The sequence below is a fragment of the Gopherus flavomarginatus genome, chromosome 10 (genome assembly GCF_025201925.1).
Source record: "Gopherus flavomarginatus isolate rGopFla2 chromosome 10, rGopFla2.mat.asm, whole genome shotgun sequence".
NCBI lineage: Eukaryota > Metazoa > Chordata > Testudines > Testudinidae > Gopherus > Gopherus flavomarginatus.
This window is the reverse complement of record NC_066626.1, coordinates 36,655,247-36,672,351: the sequence shown is the minus strand read 5'-3', so window position 1 is coordinate 36,672,351 and position 17,105 is coordinate 36,655,247. Positions and strand designations below refer to the sequence as shown.

At 41.3% G+C, this 17,105-nt stretch overlaps 1 long non-coding RNA gene across 1 annotated transcript in view; it reads left to right on the top strand.

Moving 5' to 3' along the window:
* The first annotated feature begins 224 nt into the window (after positions 1 to 224).
* The window catches only part of LOC127030400 (uncharacterized), a 61,782-nt gene continuing 44,901 nt past the window's right edge, over positions 225 to 17,105 (top strand). Inside the window, exon 1 of the long non-coding RNA XR_007768384.1 lies at positions 225 to 425. This is a non-coding gene — a long non-coding RNA (uncharacterized LOC127030400). The remainder of the gene's footprint in view (positions 426 to 17,105) is intronic.

The window sequence follows — 17,105 nt, the reverse complement described above, 5'->3', positions numbered from 1 at the left end:
TCTCATGGTTGCAGCTGCATGAGTACTAATGCAAAGGTAGGAGATTTTCCCAAAATGTCCAGTGTAGATACCTCTTCAGTGGTCCACTGAGGAATTTGAGCCATTAGTGCTCTGGAGTTTAAATGGATCAAGGTATTTTCATTGAGGAGCCAGCCTCTCTACTACATATCCATGATGCCTGTCACATGTCCACATTACCTTTTTTTCCTAAAGTTTCCCACCATTGCCATTACTGGTGCAGCCAACTTTTGGGGCATTAATGGAGACTGGATACAGATGTCTGAACCATTATCTTGTCCATCCTGAAGTATGCCAAACACCACAGTGGTTCAAATGCAGACATGATGCGGCGTCTATACTCGTGCTCCTCAACTTTGCTCTGGGGGAGTCAAATATTAAAGGCATGGGCCAATATACAAACAGAGGTAAGAAATCTTATTCAGTTAAAAATACCTTCACAAAAGTATATTATCAAAGTATCCATTGAAAAGGAAAACAAAACCCGAATTAGATTCATGGTGAAATGCAAAAACCTGACTCTTCCCATCTAAGGCCGCAGCAAAGAGAACTGCATAGGGAGACATTCAATGGGGCTCCACTTGGTCCACCTGCATGGCTCTCTTTGCAGGATGAAAGCCTAAGAATTCAGATATTAGCATGAGATACATTTAAGCAACAAAATTATAGTGGGAATAACTGAAGCATTATAAAAAGAATTAATGATTCAGAAGTTAAAAATCTTAACTGGAATTTAACCAGAAGTGGTAAATTTGTTATTAACATGCCAACTTGTTGATAGAGGATAAAGCATGGTAATACTGATTTAAAACCACACATGGAAAGCAACAAAAAATGGAATAATTATTAAAAGTAATGACTGGGAGCCCAGTATGTGGCAAACTCAAACTAGGTAGAAAATTAGCTCCATTAAAGCAATACAGCAAATTTAACTTCTAGTCTGGAATAAATACACTAGAAGCACAAACAACAGAGATTTCTGATGACTAAACAAATCTTATTTTGTTTGGATTGTTCATGATTAACATCCATCAAATCTACCTATGTTAATCTGTAATCCTCTCTAAAGAGAGTGTACATTGATCAGGTTGCTATAATTTCACTGAATGAAACCATTCAGCATAACATTTAGCAAGGTCAAATCACCCTTGCTACTATTTAAAGGTTACTTTACTCCAAACAAAGCTAGTCAATGTAATGACATCAGCAGGCCAAGATTATGTAATATTCAGGATGGCATGTTTTGTAGCAAAAACCCCATCTCTTATTGAATTAAGAAATTAATCAGTCATTTTAATAGATTTCAGTTGAGGAGCCTATATGACACTGAGATATACTCTGCTAAGATAAGGCTGTCTTCTCACATTTCATCATTTTACTGCCCACTTGACTGGTTGGCAGCTAAGAGACTGTCAAGTTAATCCTAATTTCTAAAGCAGTATCAACTACTATTTCTTTCCCTGGAAATGATACAGAAGGCCCCTATGTGATTTATGATGCCACACTATCCCCCCTCCATTTTGCATATCATGAACCTTCAAAAAGTCTCATCTACATTAAAACCTCTCCTTCTAAGTAACCAGCAAACCTAAAATAGTGAAATAAATCCTTTAACTAATGGCGGTGGGCGGTAGTTAGGATTAACAGAGAGATACGGCTGAATTACCTTTGATCCTTTTACCTATTTGTTGGGTACAGGCAAGGGGTCCTTTTATACTGAGCAGGCAAATAAGAGAAGTTAGATATAAAGACCTATTACATCACTGATTCTATCTCTCTTCCAGTGTAAAACAAGGCCTTCAGACAGGACATATCAGATATCAAACAGGTGCTAGATTTGCTTGAGACAAAATGTGGTTTATGTTTACTAGAAATTGGGAGAATAAAAGTGATTCATGAATATTTTCACACATTAAGAGTGAGTTCGGAAACCTTCCATGGATTTCTTTAACATTTTTTCCTTCCTCATTTTAAAATCATAGTTTAAAAACAGATCTTCAGTTTTGTTAAAAATATTCCCATCACATAACTAAATCGGCCAATCAAACAATGAAAAAACCAAACCAATATGCTAGTAGACAAAAATGTAGAAAAACAAAGTAGTTTCACAAAAATTTTGATTTTGAAAAAAGGGCATTGTCTGATGAACACTTTTCCATTCAGAAAGTGTCCATAATTTTCACTTTTTCCATTTATTCTGTGTCCTTTACACTGCCTGCATTCTAGTGACTAAAATCTCTCTATGTAGTGTAAGGCTGTCACAAAGACAAGAAAACACACGTGTAATCTCAAGGTTACATTGCCTTTTCTACTCTCTTATTGACCTATTTTTATTCTAGTCTTCATAGTTTTCACCATCTTAATTCAGCTCGTTAGGATTCTTCCAGTTATTCTCCCTGGTAATTCCTCTAGACCCTCTGCTTGAACTTAACGTTCTATACTTGCTTAACTCTTAAGTAATGAGCATCTACATTTTAGGAGTTTAACACCCTGTGATTCTCTTTATTTCATGCCTATGTTGCAAGCTGTCCCTTCTAGGGAGATGCCTTCCAGTTTGAGAGAAATGGGAGTCTTTCCCATCTTATTGCATTGTCAGGTTGACTACTACTGAAAACAGAACTATGACAGTGCACAGTTTTGAACCCAGCCATGAAAATGGCTTTATCATAATCTTTACCAATGCTGCATTACATGGTACTGGACTTGCTTCTGGGCTACAGAGTCGTCTCTCCATTTGTAATTCTGATTTGTGACCAAATTATTTTTGAATACTGTACTTTGTTCCCAATACTAGGAAAAATAAAATGGTGCATTAGAGGCTTACCTGTAAAGGTGAAGCTACAGTATCCAATTTTTTGCAGTATTACTTATTTAGTATAGCATATAAACAATAGGATTCTTTTATAATATGTACTGAGTGTATCACTTCCTTCCCTACTCTACACATCTTCTCATTACTATGATCAATTTTCCTACTTCTTCCTACTGATTAGAATTTAATCCTAGTAAGTCACTAGGCTTGTAGTACGTGCACATCATGCACAAATACACATGCCGCTGTAGATTACCATAACTGCCTTTACTTTCCCTTTGAGCTAATCCTTATAACATCCCTGCATGACTGTGGAAAGCTGAAAATGGAGCAGAAATGCCATATCTTCCCTGGGGGAGGGGAAGAGGAAGCAGAAAAGATACATGGCAGGTTACAGCAACCCTCATGCTGTCTCTGCAGCAGTGCAATATTTGAGAATGAGTTGAGGGAATGGCAGTGTCAAACTGCCTAGAACCAATAGACCATGACCCCACAAGGGATAGGGAACATTCTTACAGGCCATGCACTATAGTGGTACCTGTGGCCAGTCTATGTATGTGCTCTACTTCTTAAATCTGGGGATCTGGTGGATGAGTGGGGAAGGGAGAGAATTCTTTTCTCCACCTCCGACCAGTCACACAGTTCCCTTTGCAAAGCTTTTCCTCAGACTTGGTTCAGGAGGAGCAGGATTTAACCTGTACAGTCATAAGAGTCAATACTTCAGATAACAGTGTGTACATCTTCTTTTGGCTGTATTTGCATGGGTGTGTTCCTTCACTTTAAAATTGCACATTACCTGGCTGGGATCATACACTGGTGATACGTATGCTGAGTAGGTCATTTTAACCCTATTCCTTCCATACAAAGGACAGGATTTGACCCAATATAGCTATTAAACAGAGTAATGATATGAAAAATTAAACAAAAAGATTTCATGCCTTAGTTAGGCTTTAATTATCTTGAAAGTGACACAAAGTAATATTGGATACTCAACTGGAAATATATGAGGCAACATAAATTAGAACCCTGCAGTTACCATTCAGTCAAGTAAAATACACAGATGTGTGGAGCGTTGTGCAGTACAAACAATGGCAATCTACTGTATGGCTTGCCAACCCAACTCTCTGCCCCACCCATCACACTACCTTTGAAAATAGAGTTTTATAGGCTCTGCAATAGGAGAGTGTACTTATTACAGTTCACAAAACAGTGGAAGGTATGGAACAGGATAAATTTGAATTAAGACACTAGTAACTCATTTAAGATGGTATATACAGACACACCTCGCTTATCTTATTTCTATGTAAATCACAAGATGTAGCTTAAGACCTTTACATTTGGATTCAGATGTTTCTTTATAACATTTGATTTTGGGGCCTCTGTGGACGGCTCAGGAACAGGAATGGGTCTGGAAGCTTGCCTGGTTTGGCTACGTGTAACCATTCCCACTCTCTTGGCCCGCCTCACCTGGTTGGCCAAGTCTTCCCCCAGTAGCATGGGGATAGGATAATTGTCATAGACTGCAAAAGTCCACATTCCTGACCAGCCTTTGTACTGGACAGGCAGTTGAGCTGTAGGCAAGTCTACAGCTTGTGACATGAAGGGGTAAATTGTAACTTTGGCCTTTGGGTTGATGAATTTGGGGTCAACGAAGGATTGGTGGATAGCTGACACTTGTGCCCCCGTGTCTCTCCACGCAGTAACCTTCTTTCCGCCCACTCTCAAATTTTCCCTTCGCTCCAAGGGTATTTGAGAGGCATCCGGGCCTGGGGATCTTTGGTGTGATGGTGGTGTAATGAATTGCACTCGCATGGTGTTCTTGGGACACTTGGCCTTGATATGTCCCAGTTCATTACACTTAAAGCATCTTCCATCTGATGGGTCACTGGGCCGAGGTGAGTTACTGGAGACTGGTGAGGTTGAAGGGTAGGGTATCTGTGGCTTTACTTGGGTGGTATGTGGGGTCTTTGGCTGTCCTCGGTTGTAGGGTTTATGGTCTGTGTGCCCCCGGGGGTAATCGTTCCCCTTGACAGTAGCTTTCTTGCTTTCTGCCAGTTCCATCCATTTGGCTCCAATCTCCCCCGCCTCAGCGATATCTTTGGGATTTCCATCTTGTATGTACCGTGTGATGTCTTCAGGAACACCATCCAAGAACTGCTCCATTTGTATGAGGAGGTTCAGTTCTTCCAAGGTTTGAATGTTGTTTCCTGTTAGCCAGGCCTCATAGTTTTTTGCAATGTAGTAGGCGTGTTTGGGAAATGACTCCTCTGGTTTCCACTTTTGGTTTCTGAAACGCCGACGGGCATGATCTGGGGTTATCCCCATCCTGTATCTGGCCTTGGTTAGAAAAAGTTTATAGTCATTCATTTGGTGCTTAGGCATTTCAGCTGCCACCTCTGCTAAAGGTCCACTGAGCTGTGACCTCAATTCTACCATGTACTGGTCTTCGGGAATCTTGTACCCAAGACAAGCTCTTTCAAAATTTTCCAAGAAGGCCTCGGTGTCATCACCTGCCTTGTAGGTGGGAAATTTCCTGTGCTGTGGAGCAATAATGGGCGCCGGGTTGTTAGGGTTGGCTGGAGTCTGTTGCTTAGCCTTTTCTAATTCCATGGCCTGTTGGTGGGCTTCCCTTTGGAGTTCTATCTGTCTCCTGTGGGCTGCCTCTTCTTCTGCTTGCTTCCTTCTATGGGCCACCTCTTCTTCTTCTATTTTTCTTTTGTGTGCTGCCTCTTTGATTTGTTCTTCTCTTTCTTTCATCTCCATTTGTCGCCTGTGTTCAGCTTCTTTGAATTGCTCTTCGGCCTTAATTTTTGCCTTAGAAGTCATGGTTCCTGTTTTCTTGTGTTGGGGTGCCCTCCGGTGTTTATCTTCTGAACTGCAGGTTCTGTTGCCTCCTGAAGTCTGCCTAGCAACAGTGCTTTTTTCTTTTTCTCTCTCTAGCTAATGTTCAATGAAGGGAAACCAGAAAAACCACTTTATTTGCATGCCTATAAGTGCTGGTACGACTCTCAATGGGAGTGCTATTGTGTGACAAAAGACTGTTAATAGTCCTTAACGACTTCTGCTTAACATGCAAGCCACAAACTGCCAGAGAGAGCAAAAAAAAAAATTTCTCTCTGGTTCCCTTTTAAAACCAAACTGTTTCTCTCTGCTAAAAAGCCCTTAGCAGAGAAAAGAAAAATATAATATTTCTACTGGCTTCTGGGTTCTGTCTATCTCCCACCAGCTGCACACCATGTAATAACCTTAGTCCCAGATTTGGACCTTAGCGTCCAAAATATGGGGGTTAGCATGAAAACCTCCAAGCTTAGCTACCAGCTTGGACCTGGTACCTGCTGCCACCACCCAAAAAATTAGAGTGTTTTGGGGCACTCTGGTCCCTCTGAAAAACCTTCCCTGGGGACCCCAAGACCCAAATCCCTTGAGTCTCACAACAAAGGGAAATAATCCTTTTTCCCTTCCCCCCTCCAGGTACTCCTGGAGAGATACACAGACACAAGCTCTGTGAATCCAAACAGAGTGAATCTCCCTCTCTGTTCCCAATCCTGGAAACAAAAAGTACTTTCCTATTCCCCCAGAGGGAATGCAAAGTCAGGCTAGCAATCCAACACACAAATCTCCCCTTGATTTCTTCCTCCCACCAATTCCCTGGTGAGTACAGACTCAATTTCCCTGAAGTAAAGAAAAACTCCAACAGGTCTTAAAAGAAAGCTTTATAAAAAAAGAAAGAAAAATAAGTACAAATATTCTCTCTGTATTAGATGATACAACACAGGGTCAATTGCTTAAAAGAATATTGAATAAACAGCCTTATTCAAAAAGAATACAAATCAAAGCACTCCAGCACTTATATTCATGCAAATACCAAAGAAAAGAAAACCATAGAACTTACTATCTGATCTCTTTGTCCTTACACTTAGAAACAGAAGACTAGAAAGTAGAGCTACTTCTCCAAAGCTCAGAGAAGGCAGGCAGCCAGAAAACAAAGACCTTAGACACTCAATTCCCTCCACTCAAAGTTGAAAAAATCCGGTTTCCTGATTGGTCCTCTGGTCAGGTGCTTCAGGTGAAAGAGACATTAACCCTTAGCTATCTGTTTATGACAGCTTTGCATGGCACTAGTTATAGATCATGTACCATTTCTATCTAACAACTTGGATTTGCAAACATTCTTCCCAGGGAACTTGTGATTAGGCTAGCTTGGATTCCAATAAGGTCAAATCAGTATATGAAGGTAAGGAAAGCCCTTCTACATCTATTTGCATGATAGACTCAGTGTCAGATATTGCTGATCAGCTGTAAAGCAAAATGGCCCAGACGTCCTCCAGAGAAGAAGCTAAGTGATTATAACAAAGAAGAGGCAGAAAGTTAGTTTAGGTCATTTGGGAGACAGAATCAGATGTGATTTTTTTGTGTAGTGTACATATCACCTACATACCAGGGTGACAGGTACATTAGAAATGCAAACAGATTGATACATTAGTCTGACAACTGTAGTCTTGGGCCTGGTCTACACTGGGGGGGGGTGGGAATCGATCTAAGATATGCAACTTCAGCTATGAGAATAGCATAGCTGAAGTCGATGTATCTTAGATAGAATTAAAATTACTTACTTCGCATCCTCATGGGGCTTCGCAGCTCCCCTGTTGACTTTGCTTCTGCCTCTCACTGAGCTGAAGTTCAGCAGTCGACGAGAGAGCGATTGGGGATTGATTTATCGCGTCTACACTACATGCGATAAATCGATCCCCAATAGATTGATCGATACCCGCCAATCCGGCGGGTAGTGTAGACGTATCCTTACTGTCACTCTTTCCACATTCTTTCTCTTCATTTCAATTAAACTCATTTCCCCTCTCCTCATCATTCACTATTTTAACTGAGTCATATCAGTAACTGTGATGCTTCAGTGTTACACAGGGTAGTTCAGAGGTAGGCAACCTATGGCATGTGTGCCAAAGGCAGCACACGAGCTGATTTTCAGTGGCACTCACACTGCCTGGGTCCTGGCCACTGGTCTAGGGGTCTGCATTTTAATTTAATTTTAAATGAAGCTTCTTAAATATTTTAAAAACCTTATTTACTTTACATACAACAATAGTTTAGTTATATATTATAGACTCATAGAAAAAGACCTTCTAAGAACATTAAAATGTATTACCAGCACGCAAAACCTTAAATCAGAGTGAATAAATGAAGACTCAGCACACCACTTCTGAAAGGTTGCCGACCCTTGGTGTAGTTAATTCTATTATCTGCTTATACTCAAAATGTAATAAAATGTTATTCAAAATATAAAAACTACTGTGAGGTAAAAATGCCATGCAGGTTAGCCAATTAGTGGCAAAACATTTATTGACTATAATAACTGACAGGTTGGGGAATACAACAATTTATGGATTCCTTTTTGTTTTATGATTAGCGTTTATGATTGTAACCTTCTGTGTGAATTAGAACTTCCATTTTGTAGCAGAAACAGACTACGTATGGGCAGCTAACACTGTGTAGTACTACCCTGGTGGATAACTCTTTTTGGTCCAATAAAAAATACAGAAGAGCAAGATGGTTTCAAGGTTCGAGTTTTAAGGGATTACCTAGTCTTGCTAGTTTTTGAAACAAATCTCTGGATCAGAGTTTTTTGGCCCATGCCCAGCTGTAGTTATTTCCATGTTCTGGGACAGATTTAAACCAGTGACCTGTGACTTGGCTAAAGGCTTCATAACCCACTAACCCTCCCTTGAGACACTGGGGTATGTCTACACTACCCACCGGATTGGTGGGTAGTGATTGATCTATCAGGGATTGATTTGTCATGTCTAGTGTAGATGCGATAAAATTGATCCCCGATTGCTCTGCCGTCGAGTCCAGAACTCCACCGCAGTGAGAGGCAGAAGCGGAGTTGGTGGGGGAGTGGCAGTGGTTGACTCGCTGCCATTCTCACGGTCAGGTAAATTGACCTAAGATATGCCAACCTCAGCTACACTATTCGCTATTGACACCTCCCCCCTCATGTAGACCTAGCCTCTATATATGCACTGTATTAGAATGAAGAGTTTCCCTTTAAATTGTGATCTGGGACACCTATTTTTTTTTAAAAGGAATTCATTCTAAAATAATTAATGGCAGTTTATATTGCTGTCATGTATCTGTAGTTTTCTGCTCACTCTAGCTATAAATATCATGCAATTCACTCATTCTATCTTCACAGTCCTACTCTGGTAATTGTAATTCATGGCCAAGGTATCTGTCAACACATTGCTCTTTTTGCTAGTTGATGGTTCGTAGAACAATAGAAGCTATATACCAAACAGCACCTGTCTTTTTAATAATTCAAGGTATTAAATAAAAAGCAGTAAAGTTGAGAATATACCTACTGCCTTATTCTCTTTAACTCTCCCATCCCTCCCACACACATTTCATGAGGGAAGCCAGATGTTAAGAGGTACCGATTTGTCATCACCAGAGAAAATTAAATTGCAACCAGGAAAAATTGTCTTTGCACCTTACTGTTTCTCTACAACGTATTCTAATATTAGCCAAGACAGCTTAAATGCACTATGCCCTAATTACACAGGATAACCAAGACAGCTGTGCATACAAAAGCAAATATATTTATAGTGCCAGTACATTTTTGAATAGTTCCAACAAAGTCCAGATTTCTTAACATGCAATAGATTTCAGTACATTTTTATATAATCTGAATTTGTTTTTTTGAGTCCTTGTGTTATTACATTTTCTATTGTCTGCATATATTTCTATTGTTTTGCTCTGTTCTTGTTTTACTTTTAGAATAGATGACCCAAGATGCAAAATTACGACCCAGATACTGAACACCACAAACTTTGGATTTCAAATATCTCCTCAAAGTTGGGGCTGTTCAGAGCCAAAAGTTTTCTTTCAGTCCCAGCTATCTTCTTCTGTATTAGAACATAAAAACATAAGAATGGCCATACTGGGTCAGACCAAAGGTCCATCTAGACCAGTATCCTGTCTTCCTGTGCCTCAGAGGGAATAAACAGAGCAGTCCTTCCTTGAATAGCATCCCGTGGTCGAGGAAGCCAAAAGCCCTTCTGGTGACACCATCTTCACAGCCAGGCATTCATAGACTCATAGACTCATAGGTCAGAAGGGACCAATCTGATCATCTAGTCTGACCTCCTGCACAAGGCAGGCCACAGAACCCCACCCATCCAATTTTATAACAACCCGTATCCCAGGACCGAGTTATTGAAATCCTCAAAAATGGTTTGAAGACCTCAAGCTGCAGAGAAACCACCAGCAAGCGACCCGTGCCCCACGCTGCAGGGGAAGGCGAAAAAACTCCAGGGCACCTGCCAATCCGCCCTGGAGGAAAATTCCTTCCAGACCCCAAATATGGCGATCAGCTAACCCTGAGCATGTGGGCAAGAGTCACCAGCTAGCACCCAAGAAGGAATTCTCCGCAGCAACTCAGTACCCATCGCATCCAACATCTCCCCGCAGACCATTGAGCAGACCTGTCTGGTGGTAATTCAAGATCAATTGCCCAAATTAACGATCCTATCATAACATCCTCTCCATATACTTATCAAGCTTTGTCTTAAAGCCAGGAAAGTCTTTTGCCCCTACTACTTCCCTCGGAAGGCTATTCCAGAACTTCACTCCCCTAATGGTCAGAAACCTTCGTCTAATTTCAGGTCTAAACTTCCTAATATCCAGTTTATACCCATTCGTCCTCGTGTCTACATTAGTACTAAACTTAAATAATTCCTCTCCCTCCCTAACGTTAACCCCCTTGATATATTTATATAGAGCGAGCATGTCCCCCCTCAGCCTTCTTTTGGCCAGGCTAAACAAGCCAAGCTCTTTGAGTCTCCTTTCATAAGGCAGTTTTTCCATTCCTCGGATCATCCTTGTAGCCCGTCTCTGAACCTGTTCCAGTTTGAATTCATCCTTTTTGAACATGGGACACCAGAACTGCACACAGTATTCCAGATGGGGTCTCACCAACGCCTTATATAACGGTACTAACACATCCTTATCCTTGCAGGTAATACCCCGCCTAATGCATCCCAAAATCGCATTTGCTTTCTTAACAGCCGTATCACATTGGCGACTCATAGTCATCCTGCTATCAACCAGTACCCCAAGGTCCCTCTCCTCCTCCGTCGCTTCCAACTGATGCGCCCCCAACGTATATCCAAAATTCTTATTATTAATTCCTAAATGCATGACCTTGCACTTTTCACTATTGTATTTCATCCTATTTCTATTACTCCAGCTTACAAGGTGGTTCAGATCTTCCTGAATAGTATCCCTGTCCTTCTCCGTATTAGCAATACCCCCCAGCTTTGTGTCATCCGCAAACTTTATTAGCACATTCCCGCTCTTTGTGCCAAGGTCAGTAATAAAAAGGTTAAATAAGATCGGTCCCAAAACCGATCCTTGAGGGACTCCACTGGTGACTTCCTTCCAGCCCGACAGTTCACCTTTCAATACGACCCTCTGGAGTCTCCCCTTTAACCAGTTCCTTATCCACCTTACAACTTTCATATTCACTCCCATCTTTTCCAATTTAACTAACAGCTCCCTGTGCGGAACCGTGTCGAACGCCTTACTGAAATCTAGATAAATTATATCTACCGCATTTCCTTTATTTAAGTAATCTGTCACCTTCTCAAAGAAGGAGATCAGATTGGTTTGGCACGATCTACCTTTAGTAAATCCGTGTTGCAATTCGTCACAATTACCATTGACCTCTATGTCCTTAACTACTTTCTCCCTTAAAATTTTTTCCAAGACCTTACATACTACAGATGTCAAGCTAACAGGCCTATGATTACCCGGATCACTCTTATTCCCTTTCTTAAAAATAGGAACTACATTAGCAATCCTCCAGTCATATGGCACAACCCCCGAGTTTATCGATTGCTTAAAAATTCTCGCTAGTGGGCTCGCAATTTCACGCGCCAGTTCCTTTAATATCCTCGGATGAAGATTGTCCGGGCCCTCCGACTTCGTCCCATCGAGCTGTTCAAGTACGGCCTCTACCTCAGTTGCGGTAATATCCACTTCCATATCCACATTCCCGTTTATCATCCCTCCATCATCGCAAGGTTCCTCACTAGTCTTATTAAAAACTGAGGCAAAGTACTTGTTTAGATGTTGGGCCATGCCTAGGTTATCCTTAACCTCCATTCCATCCTCAGTGTATAGCGGCCCCACTTCTTCTTTCTTTGTTTTCTTCTTATTTATGTGGCTGTAGAACTTTTTACTATTGGTTTTGATTCCCTTTGCAAGTTCCAGTTCAATGTGGCTTTTAGCCTTCCTCACTTTGTCCCTACATGTTCTGACCTCAGCAAGGTAGCTTTCCTTACTGATCCTGCCTTCCTTCCACTCCCTGTAAGCTTTCTGCTTTTGTCTAATCCCCTCTCTGAGTTGCTTGCTCATCCAGTTTGGCCTACAACTCCTGCCCATGGTTTTTTTCCCCTTTCTCGGGATGCAGGCTTCCGACAGTCTCCGCAGCTGTGACTTAAAGTAATTCCAGGCCTCCTCCACATTTAAATCCACTAATTCCTCCATCCAATCCACTTCCCTAACTAATTTCCTTAACTCTTTAAAATTAGCCCTCGAGAAGTCAAAAACCCTAATCCCAGATCTACATTTGTTTATCCTTCCATCTAGTTTGAATTGAATCAGCTCATGATCACTCGAACCAAGGTTGTCCCCTACCACCATTTCTTCTATGAGGTCCTCACTGCTCACCAACACCAAATCTAAAATGGCATCCCCTCTTGTAGGTGCTTCAACTATTTGATGAAGAAATCCATCCGCTATCACATCCAGAAAAATCTGACCCCTATTATTCTTGCAAGTACTCGTCCTCCAGTCTATATCCGGGAAGTTGAAGTCCCCCATAATCACACATTTCCCCTTTGTGTTCACCTCCATGATGCATCTGTCTCTGCCCGGGCCCCTACCTTTGAAAGGAAGAATCGAAGAGAATACCACCTGCGCTCCAAACTCCTTCATCCGTACTCCCAAAGCCCTGTAGTCACTCTTGATCTGCTCAGTGTCACACTTTGCAGTATCATTCAGAATCTTGGGTGAATACCATCTGGTCCGGTGACTTATTACTGTTTAATTTATTAATTTGTTCCAAAACCTTCTCTAATGACACCTTCATCTGGGACAGTTCCTCAGATTTGTCACCTAAAAAGAATGGCTCAGGTTTGGGAATCTCCCTCACATCTTCAACCATGAAAACTGATGCAAAGAATTCATTTAGTTTCTCTGCAATGGCCTTATTGTCCTCGAATGCTCCTTTAGCATCTCAATCGTCCAGAGGCACCACTGGTTGTTTAGTAGGCTTCCTACTTCTGATACACTTAAAAAAATTTTTTGCTATTACTTTTTGAGTCTTTGGCCAGCTGTTCTTCAAATTCCTTTTTGGCCTTCCTAATTATATTTTTTACACTTCATTTGCCAGAGTTTATGCTCCTTTGTATTTTCCTCACTAGGATTTAACTTCCACTTTTTAAAGGATGTCTTTTTGCCTCTTATTGGTCCTCCACACCTGTTGGCTTTCCCCCAGCCATATTACTATGGCTCTCATTGCTATTGTTTAAATACCTCACAGTCTCTAATATATTTAGCCACACTACATCCTTGTAAGGTAGGGAACTGCTGTTACCTCAGTTTTACAGAGGGGGAAAAGAGAGACCAAGTGAACCACCCAGCATTGCACAGGGAGTCTGTGGTGAAGTGGGAATTGAATGTGGGTCTCCGAAGTAACAGGCTTGTACCCTGACCACTGGACAATCCTTCCCTTTCTACTTCTGAGGTTCTACTCCACCTTTTTTTTCAGTTACCATACTTTTGAGTAACCAATTATGAGATTAGTCTTACTGGGACTCACTATGAAATATCAGCCCTTACTATGGAGCTCTTTACCTCTACCCTAAAAAACCGGTAGAAAGTCACTAGCTGCATTTCACAGATCACATGTCCATTGGCAGCTCAGGCAGCTGAGTCTGACCAGCACTTTTAGGTCACACATGAGTTTTGCTATCAAAATTGAAGGCAGCAAGTATTCCCTTTAATTGATTTTCCCTTACTATTTGAGGCATGTTATATCAGGTTAGGTACTATATATTGCTGCCTATCACAAACCAACAGCTTTGATAACTGAAAAATGACAATTTAAAATCAATGAATAATATAGCAAAGAACCAGATGGTAATCTTACATTTATATAGCCTATTTCAGCCTGAAGGCTCTCAGAATATTCCACCACTATACACAGAGAGATTGACTGAATCTGTCCAGATCTGGGGTGAAGGGTAACAATTAAGCAGCATGCTGCCTATCAGTGGTGATGTGAAAGTATTGTCCAAATCTTGTGAAACAGTCCTATAAAGTTTAATAGAAAATGGTATCCTTATGATAGGGTTTTAAAAGAGCTATTCTATATAATTAACAGGGAATTTTATCCCTGCCATAGAATTCTATAATCTGGTTCAAAAAGTGCATAAAATTTGAACAGAGAATGATATCCTTTCCATAATTTTTTCTTAAATTCTTACATAATTCTGCAGCAGAGATACAACTGTGTTCAATTATATTGGCTTTTAGATATAGAAGCTTATTAAATGTTATAGAGCCTTATTGGTTCCCATCCCTATTAAATTCTATAGGACTTTTCCATAAAGGAAGCACGACAGAGCAAACCCTCACTCTTCTGAGAAGTGCCATGGGATCTTCACTGTCCCAAGAACAAACAGGACATTGGTTTAGCATCTACAAAGTACCAGATTTATCTACCTTAGCAAGATGAAGTTCAGTTGAGCATGCCAAGAAAGGAAACTATGGCTGCATGGAGATTAGGGGTCAAAGGCATTTATGGCATAAGCAGTTGTAATTCCATTGATGTTCACAGTAACAGTGAATCTGAACTTGGAACTTAAAGTTTAGAAGATATTTTTAAAAATTTTGTTTCTAAAAATCACTGGGCTCTATTCTACCTAAATATTTATAGAGTGCTTATAACTGGATTCTAAACACCTGTTCCCTAAAATTTATATTTCCAAAAGAGGCTACTGATTTTGGGTGGCCAATCTGAGATATTTTGGGCCCAATTTTTAGAGTTGCTGAGCACCTCAAATTCCAACTGACTTCAGCTGAAGCTGTAGATGCTCAGCATCTCTGTAAATCAAGCCCAAGGCACCTTAAATTGAGCCCCTAATTATTGTGGCATGTTACACAACAATCAGTGGTCTCCTGAAAATTTTGTCTCAAGAGTTCTGCTACTGAGATAAAAGGCTATGAACTCTAGGTTCATTAAGTCACTTAAGCTTTTTTTGAAAGTTTTACCCACCACCATCTTACATTTAGCAGGGCCACCTTCATACTTCTAAAGCCACTAGAGCCTCTCTGCTTCTCTTAAGACTAGAGTTGGGCCAAAATAGAATCCCAATACCTGAACATCAGGGAAGGTCAGATCTGGGTATGAAGTCTGCAAAACCTTATTGCACTATTACCAACAACATTCCCATGCCTCCTGAATTTGAATGATGTAGTGTATATGTCAGAGTTAGACTGCAAACTCCTTGTATTCGGCTTGTTTTGTCAAGTATCGTGCATAGTTATGGCTCTATGAATTAATAATAATGTGGCATTAGATAGCCATGTGGCATCATTGGGATGCCCCATCACAAAAACCATTTTAGAGTGCAAGATAACTGAAATTGAAGTTTGAAAGCAGGGCCGGCTCCAGGCCCCAGCATGCCAAGCGCGTGCTTGGGGCGGCATGCCGCAGGGGGTGCTCTGCCGGTTGCCAGGAGAGCGGCAGGCGGCTCCGGTGGACCTCCCGCAGGAGTCCCTGCGGAGGGTCCACTGGTCCTGCGGTTCCGGTGGACCTCCCGCAGGCGTGCTTGCGGATGCTCCACCGGAGCCGCAGGACCAGCGGACCCTCCGCAGGGACGCCTGCGAGAGGTCCACCGGAACCACGGAACCAGTGAGCAGCAGAGCGCCCCCCGCGGTGTGCCGCCGTGCTTGGGGTGGCGAAATGGCTAGAGCCGGCCCTGTTTGAAAGGCCTACAAGTGTTTAAAGAATTTTATCCTACTGCTGAATATTAAAAAAAGATTAATTGCCCTACTGTGCATATATTATGAAGCTGTCACTTGCAGAAACAAAGAGGGAAAAAAACTTCCTTGCTACTCCTAGCATAGCCTATTAATCAGCCTTGTATTCAGGTCTTGCCGACCCTCTCCAGCTTTGTTCTATGAGTCACTATAAGCACATGGAAAAAATAGCCAGTTTTCATACAAAACACAAATGTTTGCTCAAACGGAGCCCAAACCTTGTTACAATCTAACGTCATCGTTGTGTTGCCAAGTAAAAATTTAATCTGGAAACTGATAAGTGAGAAATAGGGAGTTGTTTCTTTAGACATACTACTTCTAACAGGAAAATGAAATTCGCTGTAGAAGTGTCAGGTTGATTCCATTTTGACGGTATCTAAGTGTCCTTAGAAATCAAGCAGCCCATCTACTGAAATAAGACTTAGGAAACTGGCCTACCTCTTAAGGGAGTTTGCAGAACTCCAGGATCACTAGCACTGCTGCGAGGTTACAGAATAGCACAAATCAGATGCTAGAGAACAGAGAAAGAAGTCTAGAAAAGCTACTTTTTAGTGCTCTTTGGAGGTTACCATAGACTATTATAAAACATTGTAGGTTACAAAGCTCCAATGCCATCACATAGGAAGGCTAAGGAACTTCTGTGGGCAGATAAAGGGAGTAGGCTTACTTTGTAAATTGATGGCACAATGGAAGACAGCAGTTGGATATTGTAAGGAATGCTGGATATTCACCAGAACCAAAACCCCACATCTGAATATCTCCCAGAACTATCAAATGTTCAGAATGCTTCTTCTCTTCATTTAAATTAAACGCTTTTCATTTCCTCTCTCCTCATCCTTTCAGTAATCAGAAGCCTGGTCTGGAACTGAGCTTTGTGACTTGTGCACTTCTGCAAATTAAGAACAAACTAACACCCTCACCCCCTTGCATAATGGTCAGGGCATAGTTCGCTAGGGTCAAAGGCAAGAGTCAGGACTAATTACCAAGGCAACTGAGGAAACAAGTATCAAGGTCAAGACAAGCCAGGGTTGAAGACATGGAGTCAGGCATAAGATAAGGCAAAAGATAAATTCCGCAGCAGTGAGAAGCCAGAGTCTACATTGCTGCTTAGACAGCTCCCTGGGCTAACTTCTTTGTTTAAATAATTGATGTG